We start from the raw sequence: 15,017 nt of genomic DNA on the forward strand, positions 1-15,017 counted from the left end.
CGTATATGGGACACCGGTTTCCCAAAAATATTTCCTTGTATAGCAAGAAGGCTATCAATATTTTACTTAATCTTATCTGAATGTATACATCCGAACCGACTTTCATTTAAAGTGTTTAAGTGTACTAACATGATTCGAGACAAAAAATACCAGGGGCTTCAAATTCGATGTGCCCCTTTCAGTTTTGAAGGTAGAGGCAGAAAAGTAGAAGCAATTGGTTGCGTAGATTTTTTTCAGGAGCATGTTTTTTTGTGGACACAGCTACAATTTTACTTTTATCACTTCATACCGGTTTGTTAATTTTTTCCCTACACCAGAGTGGTATAGCATCCATTGCCTCATCTTGGAATATTCACGCAAGGAAAGTTATTCATGTTTGTACATGGGACAAATATACGAAATTTCCGACAAAAATTGGCAATCGTCAAAGTGTAGAAAAAAAAAATTTTTTTAACCAGGTTTTTTTTAAAAGTAAATGAAAAGAACCACAAATTTGGTACAAAAAAAAAAAAAATTTTACACTTTTTGACGATTGCCAATTTTTGGCGAAAATTTCGTATATTTGCCCCATGTGCAAACATCAATAACTTTCCTTGCGTGAATGTTCCAAGATGAGGCAATTGATGCTATAATACTGTGGTGTAGAGAAAAAATTAATAAACGGGTATGAAATATTTGACGGTTACCCGGTTTCCTATTTCTAAAACCGGGTTTCGGGTATCAAAAAAATGTTACCTAAATATGTCCCACATAGATATATACATCCTGATAAAATTTCAACATAATCGGTTAAGAAGTGTTTAAATAAGTAAAAAAAAAAATTAAGGTTTTCCGGGTTTATATTTTTATCAATATCTACAAAACCATATCTCGGGTATTAAAACTTTTTTACCTAAACATACTTCGTTCCATATCTATATGTTTTTAAAGTTTCAAAAGAATCGGTAGAAAGGTGTTAAAATAAATGTGTTGCAAACTTTGCAGTAAAAAATATTTGGAGGTTATTCGGTTTTATATTTTTACCGATATCTACAAAACCGGCTCTCGTGTATCAAAAAAATTTTACATAGCTAACAGCTGCATACATTTCCATATTTTGTTAAAATTTCGATATAATCGGTACAGAAGTGTTGAATTAAATGAATATTTAACATTGCGACCTCAATTTATATATATTTTGCTCGATATTTTGACTATATCTTTTTGAGGCATTATGTAAGACGAGTAACGGCGATGCACGATAGTTCCAATTTACCCCTTAATGTTCCTAACAAAAAGATATTTGCGTAATACCATCTTTCAAAAAAAAAATGTTTCTCCAAAAAAACCAAAGTTTGGCAGATTTCCCCATATGCATATTGCATTTTATTGCTTAAGCAACAACAACAATTCACAGTGCGTACAGAATTTGTTACGCTAGCATCATATTTAAGATCACCAAATCTTAATGTTGGATGACGACATATTTTTGTTCTATTGTTCATATGCCTATTATATATTTTTTTGTGCATATTTTTGTTTACAAATGCAGTACCTTAAATTGTATACCTTTTTGATGTTTATTTTACTTTTGTTTTCTAACATATGGTTAGTCGATCAAGCATTGTCACATGTGCAAATTGTGTTTCGTTTCTATGTATACCTAGTTGCATAAATAATGTTTAATGACCATATATCCAAAATTAGTATTCGTTTTTATATATTTGTGTTTACCAACAGTCCTGAAGATGGCTTCAGATTGAAGCCGAAATATCGACAAATTAAAAACCAATGCAATTTTAAACATTGTGTTTTATTTTACCTACGGCCGTTAAGCTCATAAAATCAACGCAACATAAACGAACGAATAAGGCTATAAAAATTACCAAAAATGTTCAAACGGAAAGCACACCAAAAGAACGGAAACACCTATAAAGTGTACCAAACCATCAAACGCAAATATAACACACGGACCAACAGGTACATCAAACGATACCAGCAAGAAACACAACAAATCGTATGATAGAACATACTATTTCAACCTTATTAAAAAGAATAAAAGAAATTGAAGATTGTTTAAAGGTTAAATTTATTTTTTTGTATAGGTATGTACATACTATCTCCAGTTTTATATGATATATTTTTCTCGCAGCAAAGTTCACTTTCTCATGGAACTTCCCTTCAGTATTTTATTCAACAACGCTCTATATTAGTTTAAATTCAATATGTTTTAACCTGTCCTGAGACGTTTATGAAATAAATCTGAGGTAGAGTAATAATTCACAGAACACTTATTAATCAATTCTGTTATGAATCTCTTAATGTGTGGGTCACCTACATTTATATAAAGTTTCGGTTCTTTTCGTTCCACCAAATATATTCTCACCGCACAAAGTTGTCCTTTCCATACGCCCGGTGCTCCAGAGTGTCCTTCACGAAAATCTAAGCCACCTTTAGCACAATACATATTTTGTCCTTCGGGGTAATCTTTACAATCCTCTGGTTTTACTATAGTTACGTCATGTTTTACGATTATAAAATCATTTGGGTCTGATGGTTGGGAAGTCCATTCTCTAATTTCCATCTGTGTGCCCACCGAAAGTTCATTTTCGCAAAGTGCTATTGTCGTCATCAAAAAATTATTTGGAAAGGGTTCCTTCAGTTCGATCCCAGCTATATCATTATTGCCATTTCTGCATTTTGAATTAACATTTTGATAAGATACACGCCTCACTAGGCGAGTTGGATTGCGAAAAGGTGGTGGAGTACGTGCAACGTGCATGAAATTTTCATCCAACTCGTTCGTGCATGCCGCAGCTGTGATCATTATTTTCATAGAAACTAATGCGCCACTGCAATGATATTCTCTCATATAAAATAAAAATACCCAATAATCGTCATCTTTCGAATTTATATGGGTCAAGAGCCCGCTAATTACGATAACCAGGATCGCGATATGATTGTAGAAATTCATTTTGGTTCCTGATGTTTTGCGCTACTCGTTAAGTATAAAGTAACTAAAGCAATAAAAGTTTTGTGGGCGCTATTTATATACAATGGTGAAGCTTGATTTTTTTTAATTTCCAGGTGCAAGTGCACGGTTAGAAATCGGAGCCTAAATTTTTAGCAATTAAACGGTTTAAGCACTTTTTGAAACATTTCGCTACTAAATTGGAAATATCTGAATTAAAAATTTTCTTTTTTAATTTCATTCAATTTCAATTTAAAACTTGTATAAACAATAAGTTTAAGATATTAAAATTGTTTTAAAACAAAACCAAAAAGTTTCAAAAAATCAAAAAATACAAACCTGTAATCACTTCTGGAGGGTAGAGCCGTGTGTAGAAGTCCACGAAAGTGGGGAAAGCTTCTGACCGCCATTCACCTGGGAATGGCCAGAGCGATTCTTTTGCATGCGGTTCAGGCAGCTCTCTACTGCCAGTCGCTTGCGGCCAAGTATCCTCTGGGTAGCCGCTAAACGGATGTGAGAAGGCGACAACCTGGCTAGGCAACTCTGACATAATCGGTTTAAGGGCTAGCCGGGGGAGATCTCATTGGCAGCGTCTGTACACCTCTAGGTGCGGCTGCAAGCGGGCGTCTGTCTTGGAGCAAGCGGCTCGCTATATAAAAGTGCCAAGTAATATTTTCACCCCCGCTGAGCGGGTTGTGCGCTGGGCTTGGGACCCGCCACGTAAAACCATACTCCAATGAAATATAACAGGAAGCCTCGGATAAATACACTTTCTATTGATGACGATCATGGCAAACTTTGAAGGACAATGAATTGAGGGCATGCACCTGGAACGTCCGCTCACTGAATGGGATTGGTGCAGATGCCCGACTGGTTGATGTCCTCTTCAAAGCAAAATCTGACATCACCGCCACCCAAGAAATGCGTTTGACGAAGCAAGGAAGAAAGAAGATCAAAAATTGTGACATCTATTGGAGTGGCCATACGAATAAGCGCAGTTTCGGCGTCGGATTCGTGGTGGGAGAGAGACTTTGTCGCCAAGTTCTGGCGTTCACACCTGTGGACGAACGTCTCGCCGCGGAGAAAGACGATTAGGTGAAAGACACTTTTTATGAACAATTAGAACGTAGATACGAGCGCTGCCCCCGTCACGATATAAAAGTCGTGCTTGGTGACTTTAACGCCAGGCTGGGCAAAGAAGGTGTTTTTGGCCCTACAGTCGGAAAGTACAGCCTACACAATGAAACTTCTCCTAACGGACTGAGGCTGACTGACTTTGCCGGTGCTCCAAACATGGTCATATCCAGCACGAGGTTCATGCATAAAAAGATACACCAAGATGCATGGCTGTCTCCTGATCGAAATACTCGCAATCAGATCGATCACGTTGTGATAGACGGACGGCATGCCTCCAGTGTTTTAGATGTGCGCACGATCCGAGGACCTAACATCGACTCGGACCATTATCTCGTTGCAGCCAAAATACGCACCCGCCTCAACGCGGCTAAAACCAAGGAACAAAAAACACAAGGGAAGCTAGACGTCGGAAACCTTCAATCACAACAGACTGCCAATGATTTCCCAACTCGACTCTCACACCTGCTCTCTGAGAGCACAACTCATCCTGAAGGAATACAGGAGCATTGGGAGCATATTTCCAAAGCACTTCGTACTGCCGCCGAGGAAAAAATTGGTTACCGGTGACCACGAAAAAACAACTGGTACGATGAAGAATGCCGCGTTTCAACTGAAAGAAAAGACGCTGCCTACAGGGCTACGTTAAAAGCGAACGCGACAAGAGGAGTGTGTGAACGCTATCGTGAGTTGAAAAAGAAAGCGAGACGCCTTTTCAGGAAGAAAAAAGCAGAAGCAGAAAGGCGTGAGTGCGAGGAGCTTGAGCTGCTAGCCACCAGGAATAACGCCCGAAAATTTTACCAAAAAATACGGCGACAAACGGAAGGTTTTAAGACCGGGGCAAACTCCTGTAGGAACGAAAACGGCGACCTTGTAACTGATGTGCTTAGATTATGGAGGGAACACTTCTCTGTCCTCCTAAATGGAGGCAGCAATCCACCGCGCAGAGATGAAGAACCCGATCCCGCTATCGATGATGATGGAATATATGTCCCCCCGCCCGATTATGACGAAGTTAGAATAGCAATAACCAGATTGAAAAACAAGAAGGCCATGGGCGCTGATGGATTGCCTGCGGAGCTATTCAAGTACGGAGGCGAGGAGTTGGTAAGGCGCATGCAGCAGGTTCTTAGCAAAATATGGGCGGAGGAGAGAGACGGTTGGAATCTAAGTGTTCTTTGCCCAGTCCACAAGAAGGGGGATACTGCAAAATGCACCAACTATCGTGGAATCAGCTTTCTCAATATCGCATATAAGGTCCTTTCAAGTGTATTGTGCGAAAGATTGAAGCCCACCGTGAACCGGCTGATTGGACCTTATCAGTGCGGCTTCAGACCTGGTAAATCTACCATCGACCAGATTTTCACAATGCGCCAAATCTTGGAAAAAAGCCGTGAAGAAAGAATCGGCACACATCACCTCTTCGTCGACTTTAAAGCCGCCTTCGACAGCACGAAAAGGAGCTGCCTATATGCTGCTATGTCTGAATTTGGTTCCCCGCAAAAGTTATACGGCTGTGAAAAATGACGTTGAGCAACGCCATCAGCTCAGTCAGAATTGGGAAGGACCTCTCCGAGCCGTTCGAACCTAAACGAGGATTCAGACAGGGTGACCCCCTATCGTGCGATTTCTTTAATTTGAGGCTGGAGAAAATTATACTAGCGGCAGAACTTAACCGCACTGGAACAATATTCTATAAAAGCGTGCAATTACTGGCATATGCTGATGACACTGATATCATCGGCCTAAACACCCACGCTGTTAGCTCTGCTTACTCCAAACTGGAAAAAGAAGCGGTAAAAATGGGTTTGATGGTGAATGAGGACAAAACGAAGACCTGATGTCATCCAGCAAAGAGTCAGCGCATACGCGCCTTGGCAACCACGCTACTGTTGGCAGCCATATTTTCGAAATAGTAAAAGACTTCGTTTATTTGGGAACCAGCATCAACACTAGCAACAACATCAGCACTGAAATCCAGCGAAGAATCAATCTTGCCAATAAATGCTACTTTGGATGGTAGGCAATTGAAAAGTAAAGTCCTCTCTCGGCGAACGAAAATCATACTCTACAAGTCACTTATCGCACCCGTCCTGCTATATGGGGCAGAAGCATGGACCATGACAACAGCAGATGAAGCGGCTTTGGGAGTGTTCGAGAGAAAAGCTCTTCGAAAGATTTATGGACCTCTACGCGTTGGCGATGGCGAGTACCGAAGAAGATTTAATGATGAGCTATACGCAGACATCAACATAGTCCAGCGAATTAAAACGCAGCGGCTGCGCTGGCTAGGCCATGTTATGCGATTGAACGATGGTGCTCCGGCCAAGAAAGTGTTTCTATCGGAACCCGCCTATGGAAGCAGAGGTAGAGGGCGGCCCCCCTCCGTTGGAAGGGCCAGGTGGAAAACGTTTTAAACTCCTTTGGTGTGTTTAGACGGTTAAGCGCCAATTAAGTAAGTAAGTAATCACTTCTGGGTTTAAAACAAAAGTAAAAGGTTTAAAAATCTAAAAATAGAAACTGGAATAGAAACGTCTGGTTTTAAAACTTATCCTAAGAGTTTAAATTTGGTGCTGAAAATACAAAAATAACAAATTTATCGAATCTTTTTCAAAAAATTTTGTTATACATATAAGGTGTTATGAAATGATTTCTTACACACTAGGTAGAGCAACGCTGTAGGAAAAATCTCTAGTTCAAAACTGGTGCGTTTCTAGTATATTCGGAACCTCTACTAGTTCGCCCTCTATATCTTTTAAATGTTTTCAATTGACGAATTTAATATGGCGATGTCCTAGTTTGTTTGAATTGCATTAACTTTTCGATAGTTCCGAACTATATACATATTTCCACTTAGGAACTAGTTGGTTTATTGGAACTATTTTGGTAGTTCCAAACTAGTGTTAAAATGTCAGCTTACTTGTTTTCTTGGTACTATTTCGTTGGTTCCGAACCGAAGAGAAATACTAAATGCTGCTTCTAGTACGATATTAGAGCATTTATCGATACCTCCAAGCCAGTGGGAAAGTTTGGGAAAAGAAACCATACTCATAGTCGAAGTTAATTAAAGCTGGTAGCAGTTCTTTGTAGATAACATATTTCTAAAATTAAATATGAAAAATAAATAAATAAAATAAAAAATAAAGAGCTGTCGATTTTATAACTGGGTAAAATCTGTTAGCACCGAACTTGTACTTATTTGGCAATTTAGGTCTAGTTCCGAATCAGAAAAGTGGGTCACTAGTTACTGACTGACTTCTCCAGTTATTGAAACCCAGTTGGATGTACTCACTTTCAGGAAGACCTTTATAATCTATATTTAAACAAAATTTGGTTTGATCATATGTCCAAAATGTTTCACATATAGGCTCAAACTTTTTACCGTGTGCCTGCCAAAATATCAACCCACTTATTGATAAAAAGTGGCCGCCGTGGTGTGGTGGGAGCGTGCTTTGCATACCACACCGAAAGTCCTGAGTTCAAGTGCCGAAAAAAGCAACATCCAAAATTTGGAACACGTTTGGCATACACTCCAAGCATATTTCTACTTTACTAAAGCTTTGCAGTTAAAATGTATCTCCCTTGCATCAGCTTCCGTTTGGAATCGGCATAAAACATATAGGTCCCACCTGCCAATTTGTAGTGAAAATCAAAAGGGGCAAGACGCAAATTCGAAGAGAAGTTCGGCCTAAATCTACTTGCAGATAAATCGCGCCAAAGCACTAATTATTTTTTTTTCTTTTTAATTTTTAATGTTTAATGCGTAAAACGTAATACAAATTCTAAGTCAGTTAAACAAATAACTTTTGTTCTACAAAAAAAAAACAAGTTCAAGGTTGTTATGTTTATTCTAACGAAATGAAATTAGCGCGTATATTCTATTATTTTTCAAAGGAAAATTTAATAGTGCTTATTTGTTCGTATCTATATTTGTACAGTTGCAGTGTGGTATTAACTTCACATAGGTTAAGGATACGTGTACAAAATGACCGTATTTTTAACCCTTTCACGCATATGCGACACCGGTGGCCCAAAAATATTTCTTGTATAGCAAGAAGTCTAGCAATATTTCACTAGTTTTTTCGCTATTAGTTACATAATCTTATCTGAGTGTACACATCCGAACCGATTTTCATTTAAAGTGTTTATTTGTGTCTATTTCTACTATAAAAAGCTTTTCAGTGAAAATGCATCTTCCTTGCATGAGCTTCCGTTTGGAATCGGCATAAAACATACATGTCCCATCTCCCAATTTGTAGAGAAAATCAAAAGGGGGCAAGACGCAAATTCGAAGAAAAGTTCGGCCTAAATCTATTTCGTTGTATAGCAAGACAGCTGGCAATATTTCGCTATTTTTATTATACCTTTATATTAAGTCGCTTTCATGTTTGTCCCCTCATTTCCATACGAATTTTTGACCCACGGAAAAGGCTTTTTCGATAACTTCCCGTTGAGCTAGACACTTGATACTTAGAACATGGTTCAGATCTTGGAGACATTACAATGCAAGTGAAAAAAATCCGCTAGGTGGCGCACGGATCGAGATATACAGAAAATTTATTTTAAAATGGAAATTTTGCTATCCACTTTTAACTAACTTCTCGGTGATCCAGGGACTTGAATTTTAGCACATAGTTTGCGAGTCGATGGCACTACAATTCGTGGAAAACAAAATGCCGCCAGGTGGCGGACGAATCGAGATAAACGAAAATCCCTGAAAATCCCTGAAAAACGCAGAGAATCTTGCGGTCGATTTTTAAGTGGGAAGTTATAAATAAATATTTGATCAAAAAAATTTCGCTACGTGGCGCATGGATCGAGATATTAAGAAAATTAATTTTTATTTGGGAATATTTCAATCCATTTTTAACTAACTTCCCGGTGACCTAGACTCTTGAAACTTGGCACACAGTTCGAGGCTTGGTGGCAATACACTTTACAGAAAACAAAATCCCCCTAGGTGGCGCGCTAAGTGAGATAACTACAAATTCCTGAAAAACGACGGGAATCCTGCAATTGATTTTTGAGTAACTTTCTGGTGAGCTGGAGATATGAAACTTGAGGCGCAAGTCAGAAATCAGTGACAATGCAATATTTTATCAAAAAAATTCCGCTAGGTGGCGCATGGATCGAGATATTACGATAATTAATTTTAATTTGGAAATCTTTCAATCCATTTTTAACTAACTTCCCGGTCACATAGAGACTTGTAACTTAGCACATAGTGCGAGACCTGGTGACAATACAATTTATAGAAAACAGAGGTCCGCTAGGTGGCACACTAGGTGAGATAACTACAAAATCCCTGAAAAACGAGGGGAATCTTGCGATCGATTTTTGACTAACTTCCCGGTGAGCTAGAGACTTGAAACTTGAGCCGTAAGTCAGAACCCAGTGACAATGTAGTATTTTATCAAAAAAATTCCGCTAGGTGGCGCATGGATCGATATATTAGGAAAATTAATTTTAATTTGGGAATCTTTCAATCCATTTTTAACTAACTTTTCGGTTACCTAGAGACTTGTAACTTAACACATAGTTCGAGAACTGGTGGCAATACAATTTGTAGAAAACAAAGTTCCGCTAGGTTGCGTGCTAATTGAGATAGCTACAAATCCCTGAAAAACGAGGGGAATCTTGCGATCGATTTTTGTGTAACTTGCCGGTGAGCTAGACACTTTAAACTTGGGCCGTGGGTCAGAACCCGGTGACAATGCAACATTTGATCAAAAAAATTCGCTAGGCGGCACGCGGATGGAGATAGTAAGAAAACAAATTTTAAAATGGGAATTTTTCAATCCATTATTAACTAACTTCCCGGTTACCTAGAGACTTGAAACTTGGCACTTAGTTAGAGGCCTGTTGACAATACAATTTATAGAAAACAAAGTTCCGCTAGATGGCGCGCTAGTCAAGATAACTGCAAATCCTTGAAAAAAACGGATGGAATCTTGCGATCGATTTTCGAGTAACTTCCCGATGAGCTAGAGACACGAAACTTGGGCCGTAAGTCAGAACCCGGTGACAATGCAATATTTTATCAAAAAAATTCCGCTAGGTGGCTCATGGATCGAGATATTGGGAAAACTTATTTTAAGTTGGGAATCTTTCAATCGATTTTTAAATAACTTTCTGGATATCTAGAGACTTGAAACCTGAAATATAGTTTAAAACTCGGCGACAGTGCAATATTTGATCAAAAAATTTGAGCTACGTAACGCGCAAGTCGAACTATTTAGAAGATTAGGCCATACTTTCATGGCTAGCCTCCTGAGTGTTGAAGGCGTTGTAGAATTCCACCTCGTTGAAGACCCAACTCAATGCACGTCCTTGCATATTTTTGGGCGTACGCGACTTTCACCACGATTCTTTTAGACTTTCAGGCGTATGCGAATTTCACCACGATTTTCAGCGGTGCCAATTAAGTAGCTGACAAACGAGGTGGAATTCTCTTGTTATGATGCACGTTCATCAGCAATGAAAATTCACCACATTATCAATTGTGTTGAACTTACTTCCTCAGCAATTGTGATCATATTCACCAGCAACGATTGCTTTGCACTATCCGGCTTCGCCACTTATGAGAATAACCGCCAACAAGAATCATTCAATACATTCATTCTCTTTGTCCAACTCACCCGCTCCACCAATATCAAGAACATCGAACAGCTATAATATTTCACCGATTTATAAGTAGCACACATATATCTTTCTACAGTCACCTAAGCCGAATATAGATATAGACGTAGTACGTCCGAGCAACTCCAAAGAACGGCGTTAGGAATTACTTAAATTACTAATCAAAGTTGCAATTGCCTTTTTGTAGGCAATACTAAAAAATTAAAAATAAAAAGATGATAAAAAAATTTTAAGGACTACCTTTATATAAATGGACCAAAAAATAGAAGGTAATTTTTCCTTTAATACAGACATAGTCTTGTTGAATTTTGACTAAAAAACTTTAACAATAGCTCTTCTAAAAGAATTTTGCGATTTAAAATTATAAAGGTAGAGCGCGTGTTTAAATTTTAAATAATCAATTAATTAATCCCAAGTACATGGTTTGCCTTAAATGGAAAGATTGCGCTCCACCTTTATAATTTTAAATCGCAAAATTCTTTTAGAAGAGCTATTGTTAAAGTTTTTTAGTCAAAATTCAACAAGACTATGTCTGTATTAAAGGAAAAATTACCTTCCTTTTTTTGGTCCATTTATATAAAAGTAGACCTTAAAATTTTTTTATCATCTTTTTATTTTCGTTATAAGTTACTTAATCTTATCTGAATGTATACATCCGAACCGATTTCCATTTAAAATATTTTTGTGTGTGTATTTCTATTACGAAAAGCTTTTCAGTTAAAATGGTTCTTCCTTGCATCAGCTTCCGTTTGGATTCGGCGTAAAACACATAGGTCCCATCTGCCAATTTGTAGCGAAATTCAAAAGGGAGCAAGACGCAAATTCGAAGAGAAGTTCGGCCTAAATTTATTTCCTTGTATAAGTTATCATAAGTTTGTTTCCACAGATGTCATTAACAAATTGCCACAGTTGCCTTACCAGCCTTCGCCCAGGTCAATCACATTCAGCCAAATTACGACAACAGGCCACTTCCTGCAACTAGCTATATCAGCAGAAATGCGATCACACGGTATGATCGCATATCGTGGTTGGCACACGTCGCTGTGTCAGCAAAGCAATAGCTATTGCTATCGACTGTGGTCACTGCGCTATGACAACATCACAAGCGCCACAATTCTCTTCATCATGTTTAGCTGCATCAGCAAAAGCAGCCATTACAACATCATCAGGTAAACATCGTTAGCGCGACGATTATGTCAACGTCGCTAGCCGGCAGCAGAGCACCAGCAGCGTTACACGGCGATATCGTGGGCTAGGTGGACAGTTGGGGTAGCTAGTAAGATGCAGTTCTAAATGTAGCTCAATAAAGCACACAAGTGCAATAAAAATTAACTGGCGGCCAACGTGGGGCTGGAAAAACAATAATCATTTTGATCCTGATCGACAAATAGTAAATGACAAATTACGCTTTACTAGCAGAAATTGAAACAAGCATCCTAATATAATAATAAGAAGTTAGTATAAGAATAAGAAGTTAATGAAGCAGACTGAGGAGTAGCAAGCAACAACGGAAGGAGTAGAAACAAGAATCGTTACAACCCAAAGAGGAAAATCAAGAATTAACATAGGTTAAGATAACACCTAAGTATGAGGAGGTAAGTGAGTGCTCTAAAAAAATTTATTGTATGTGCAAAACCGAAATTGGAAAGAAAAATAATAAATAAATAATAAACAAAAGGTGCTAAATAAACCTATGTGTCCTTTGTGAAAATTTTATAAGAAACATTTTAATGTTAGATGACTGAGATGTTAGAGGACCTCTTTAAGAATTTAAATTTAGCAGCAAACAGACAGAATACAATGAATACAGAACAAGTTAGCGAGTTAGTGAGAGCAGAGGTCAGGAGGGCTTTGGATGAACAGAAAACGGAGTTTGACAGGAAGCTTCTTGCTTTGCAGAATCAGGTAACAATAAACAAACCTATGATAGAGAAATATAGTAGGGTAGCGATTAACCCCCTAACTACCTGCGACATTACACCAGACGCGATAAAATCCCTTCCGGAATTTTTTGGACATCAAGGCACGTACGTGTCCTGGCGGGAAGCCGCACACAATGCTTACGACTTATTTAGGAGGTACGATGGCAGTGAACGCCACTACCAAGCTGTTACCATTATCAGGAACAAAGTAAGAGGTGCTGCTGACGCAGTACTTTCTTCTTTTAACACAGTGCTTAACTTTAGCGCTATTATCTCCCGACTCGACTTAACGTACGCGGACAAACGGCCGATATATTTAATCGAGCAGGAATTATCCACCTTGATACAGGGATCAATGTCATGCTTGGAATTCTATGATGAAGTAGAAAAGAAGCTAACTCTGTTAGCAAATAAGACAATAATGTCTTATGAGAGTGGTGTAGCAGACACCATAAATGAGAAATATAGGCCCGATGCACCCAGAGCGTTTATGTCAGGCTTAAGGAAACCATTATGTGATATCTTGTTCACATCTAGGCCATCTGACCTCCCATATGCCTTGCCTTTGGCACAATATGTAGATGCCAACAATGACCGTTACGTTTTCGCGATGAATTTCGCGAACAGATCTCAAGAAAAATCTGGCGGAAGTCAGAATCCTGCCAATCAAAAGTCACCTAACTACGAGCACGGTGTGGGTCATAAAAACCCGAATTTTCCAATAAGTAAACAAAATAAACAGGCCAGCCGCCCACAGAATTATGGAAATACCCAAAAACCATTTACCAATAGTAATTATTCGGGCCACAGGCGCATAGAGTCTATAGAAGTTGACCCTCCATATCCCAATTTAAAAACCAAGCAAGTAACCTTAGCCAGGAACAATACGGTAGGCCACGATGGAACGTGCAAAAACATGCAGCGAACTCAGGACGGTACACAGGACCTAAAATGCAGCGCGTAAACCATCTTACCGATGAGCGGGAGTCACAAAATGAGGAAACATACAATAACGAAGCGGAGCAGGCTGCCGACAGCATCGAATCCGATGAGGTTAATTTTTTAAGGCAAAGTCCCTCCTTCCTTGGATTTCAAGGTCAATAGGAGGGAAAGAGGTCAAGCTCCTTGTCGACACAGGGGCATCAAGGAGCTATATCGGACCCCTTCCAGGACTGGTAGGAAAAAAACCAGTAGAAAACTCATTTTTAGTAAAGTCTATTCACGGCGTTACCCCCATCAAACATAAATGCAAGGTTAAAATGTTTGGGATAGTAGCAGAATTTTTTCTACTACCCAATTGTTGAAGGCATGATCCAGCTTTCGGACTAAGTCTGCCCCCCTCTGTCTGGCAATACCCGCCCATTGCGACCAAGTTTACGCAGCTCATCAGCTGTGCTTGCCGACCACCATCGCGCTCATTCTCAAGTCAGTTTATTTAAAACCATAGATGCGTGGATTTGCAACTCTTTGCTTCGAGAGAGCGCTGTCAAAATGCACATTATTGTCAATGATGCCACTCCAAACAAAAATGAATAGATCTGAATATGGGGATTTTTGACATACATTTCGGCGATTATAGTTTCAATCATTTAATAATAGGATTGTCGTAAATTATTAATTTCTTTAAACTTATTTTACAATAATACGACTAGTTATAGTTAAATATAAACAAATCTAAGTAAAATTTATATTTTGATTAAATTAATTAGTCAAATATTGTTACGCATTTAACTCGCAGTGAAAACCATATATTCTTTTGAAATTTCAGTAAATCCGACCCACGATATAATAGTTAACATGACTTAATGGATAGGTCTTATCCTACATGTCTCACGTTCCAGTTTTTGTGATTAAAATGGACTGGTTGCATCGGGACTTCATATTTACAAAACCTGTTTTTATACTCAGCGTGCTTTGCACACATAGTATATTAACTTTGATTGGATAACGGTTGGTTGTACAGGTATAAAGGAATCGAGGTAGATATAGACTTCCATATATCAAAATCATCAGTATCGAAAACAAATTTGATTGAGCCATGTCCGTCCGTCCGTCCGTCTGCCCGTTAACACGATAACTTGAGTAAATATTGAGATATCTTCACGAAATTTGGTACACGAGCTTATCTGGACCCAGAATAGATTGGTATTGAAAATGAGAGAAATCGGATGATAACCACGCATTATATATATATAATATTTTGGAAAACACAAAAACCCTGATTATTTAGTAAATAATACACCTAGAATGTTGAAAATTGAAGTGTGGACTGATATTGAGACTCTTGAAAAAATTTGGAAATTTTTTTTAAATGAGCGTGGCACCGCCCACTTGCGATAAAATCAATTTTACAAATATTATTAATCATAAAT

At 38.5% G+C, this 15,017-nt stretch overlaps 1 protein-coding gene and 1 long non-coding RNA gene across 3 annotated transcripts in view; one reads left to right on the forward strand and one right to left on the reverse strand.

Moving 5' to 3' along the window:
- LOC137240714 (protein spaetzle 3-like) overlaps positions 1 to 15,017 on the forward strand; it is a 392,427-nt gene that overhangs the window by 295,556 nt on the left and 81,854 nt on the right. The window lies entirely within an intron of this gene.
- Positions 2,052 to 2,980, reverse strand: LOC137240715 (uncharacterized). The gene is made up of 2 exons (XR_010949811.1): positions 2,318 to 2,980; positions 2,052 to 2,241 (listed from the first exon to the last, which is right to left on the reverse strand). It is a non-coding gene; the product is annotated as an uncharacterized lncRNA (long non-coding RNA).

Source organism: Eurosta solidaginis, chromosome 2 (genome assembly GCF_040869045.1).
Source record: "Eurosta solidaginis isolate ZX-2024a chromosome 2, ASM4086904v1, whole genome shotgun sequence".
Classification (NCBI taxonomy): Eukaryota; Metazoa; Arthropoda; class Insecta; order Diptera; family Tephritidae; genus Eurosta; species Eurosta solidaginis.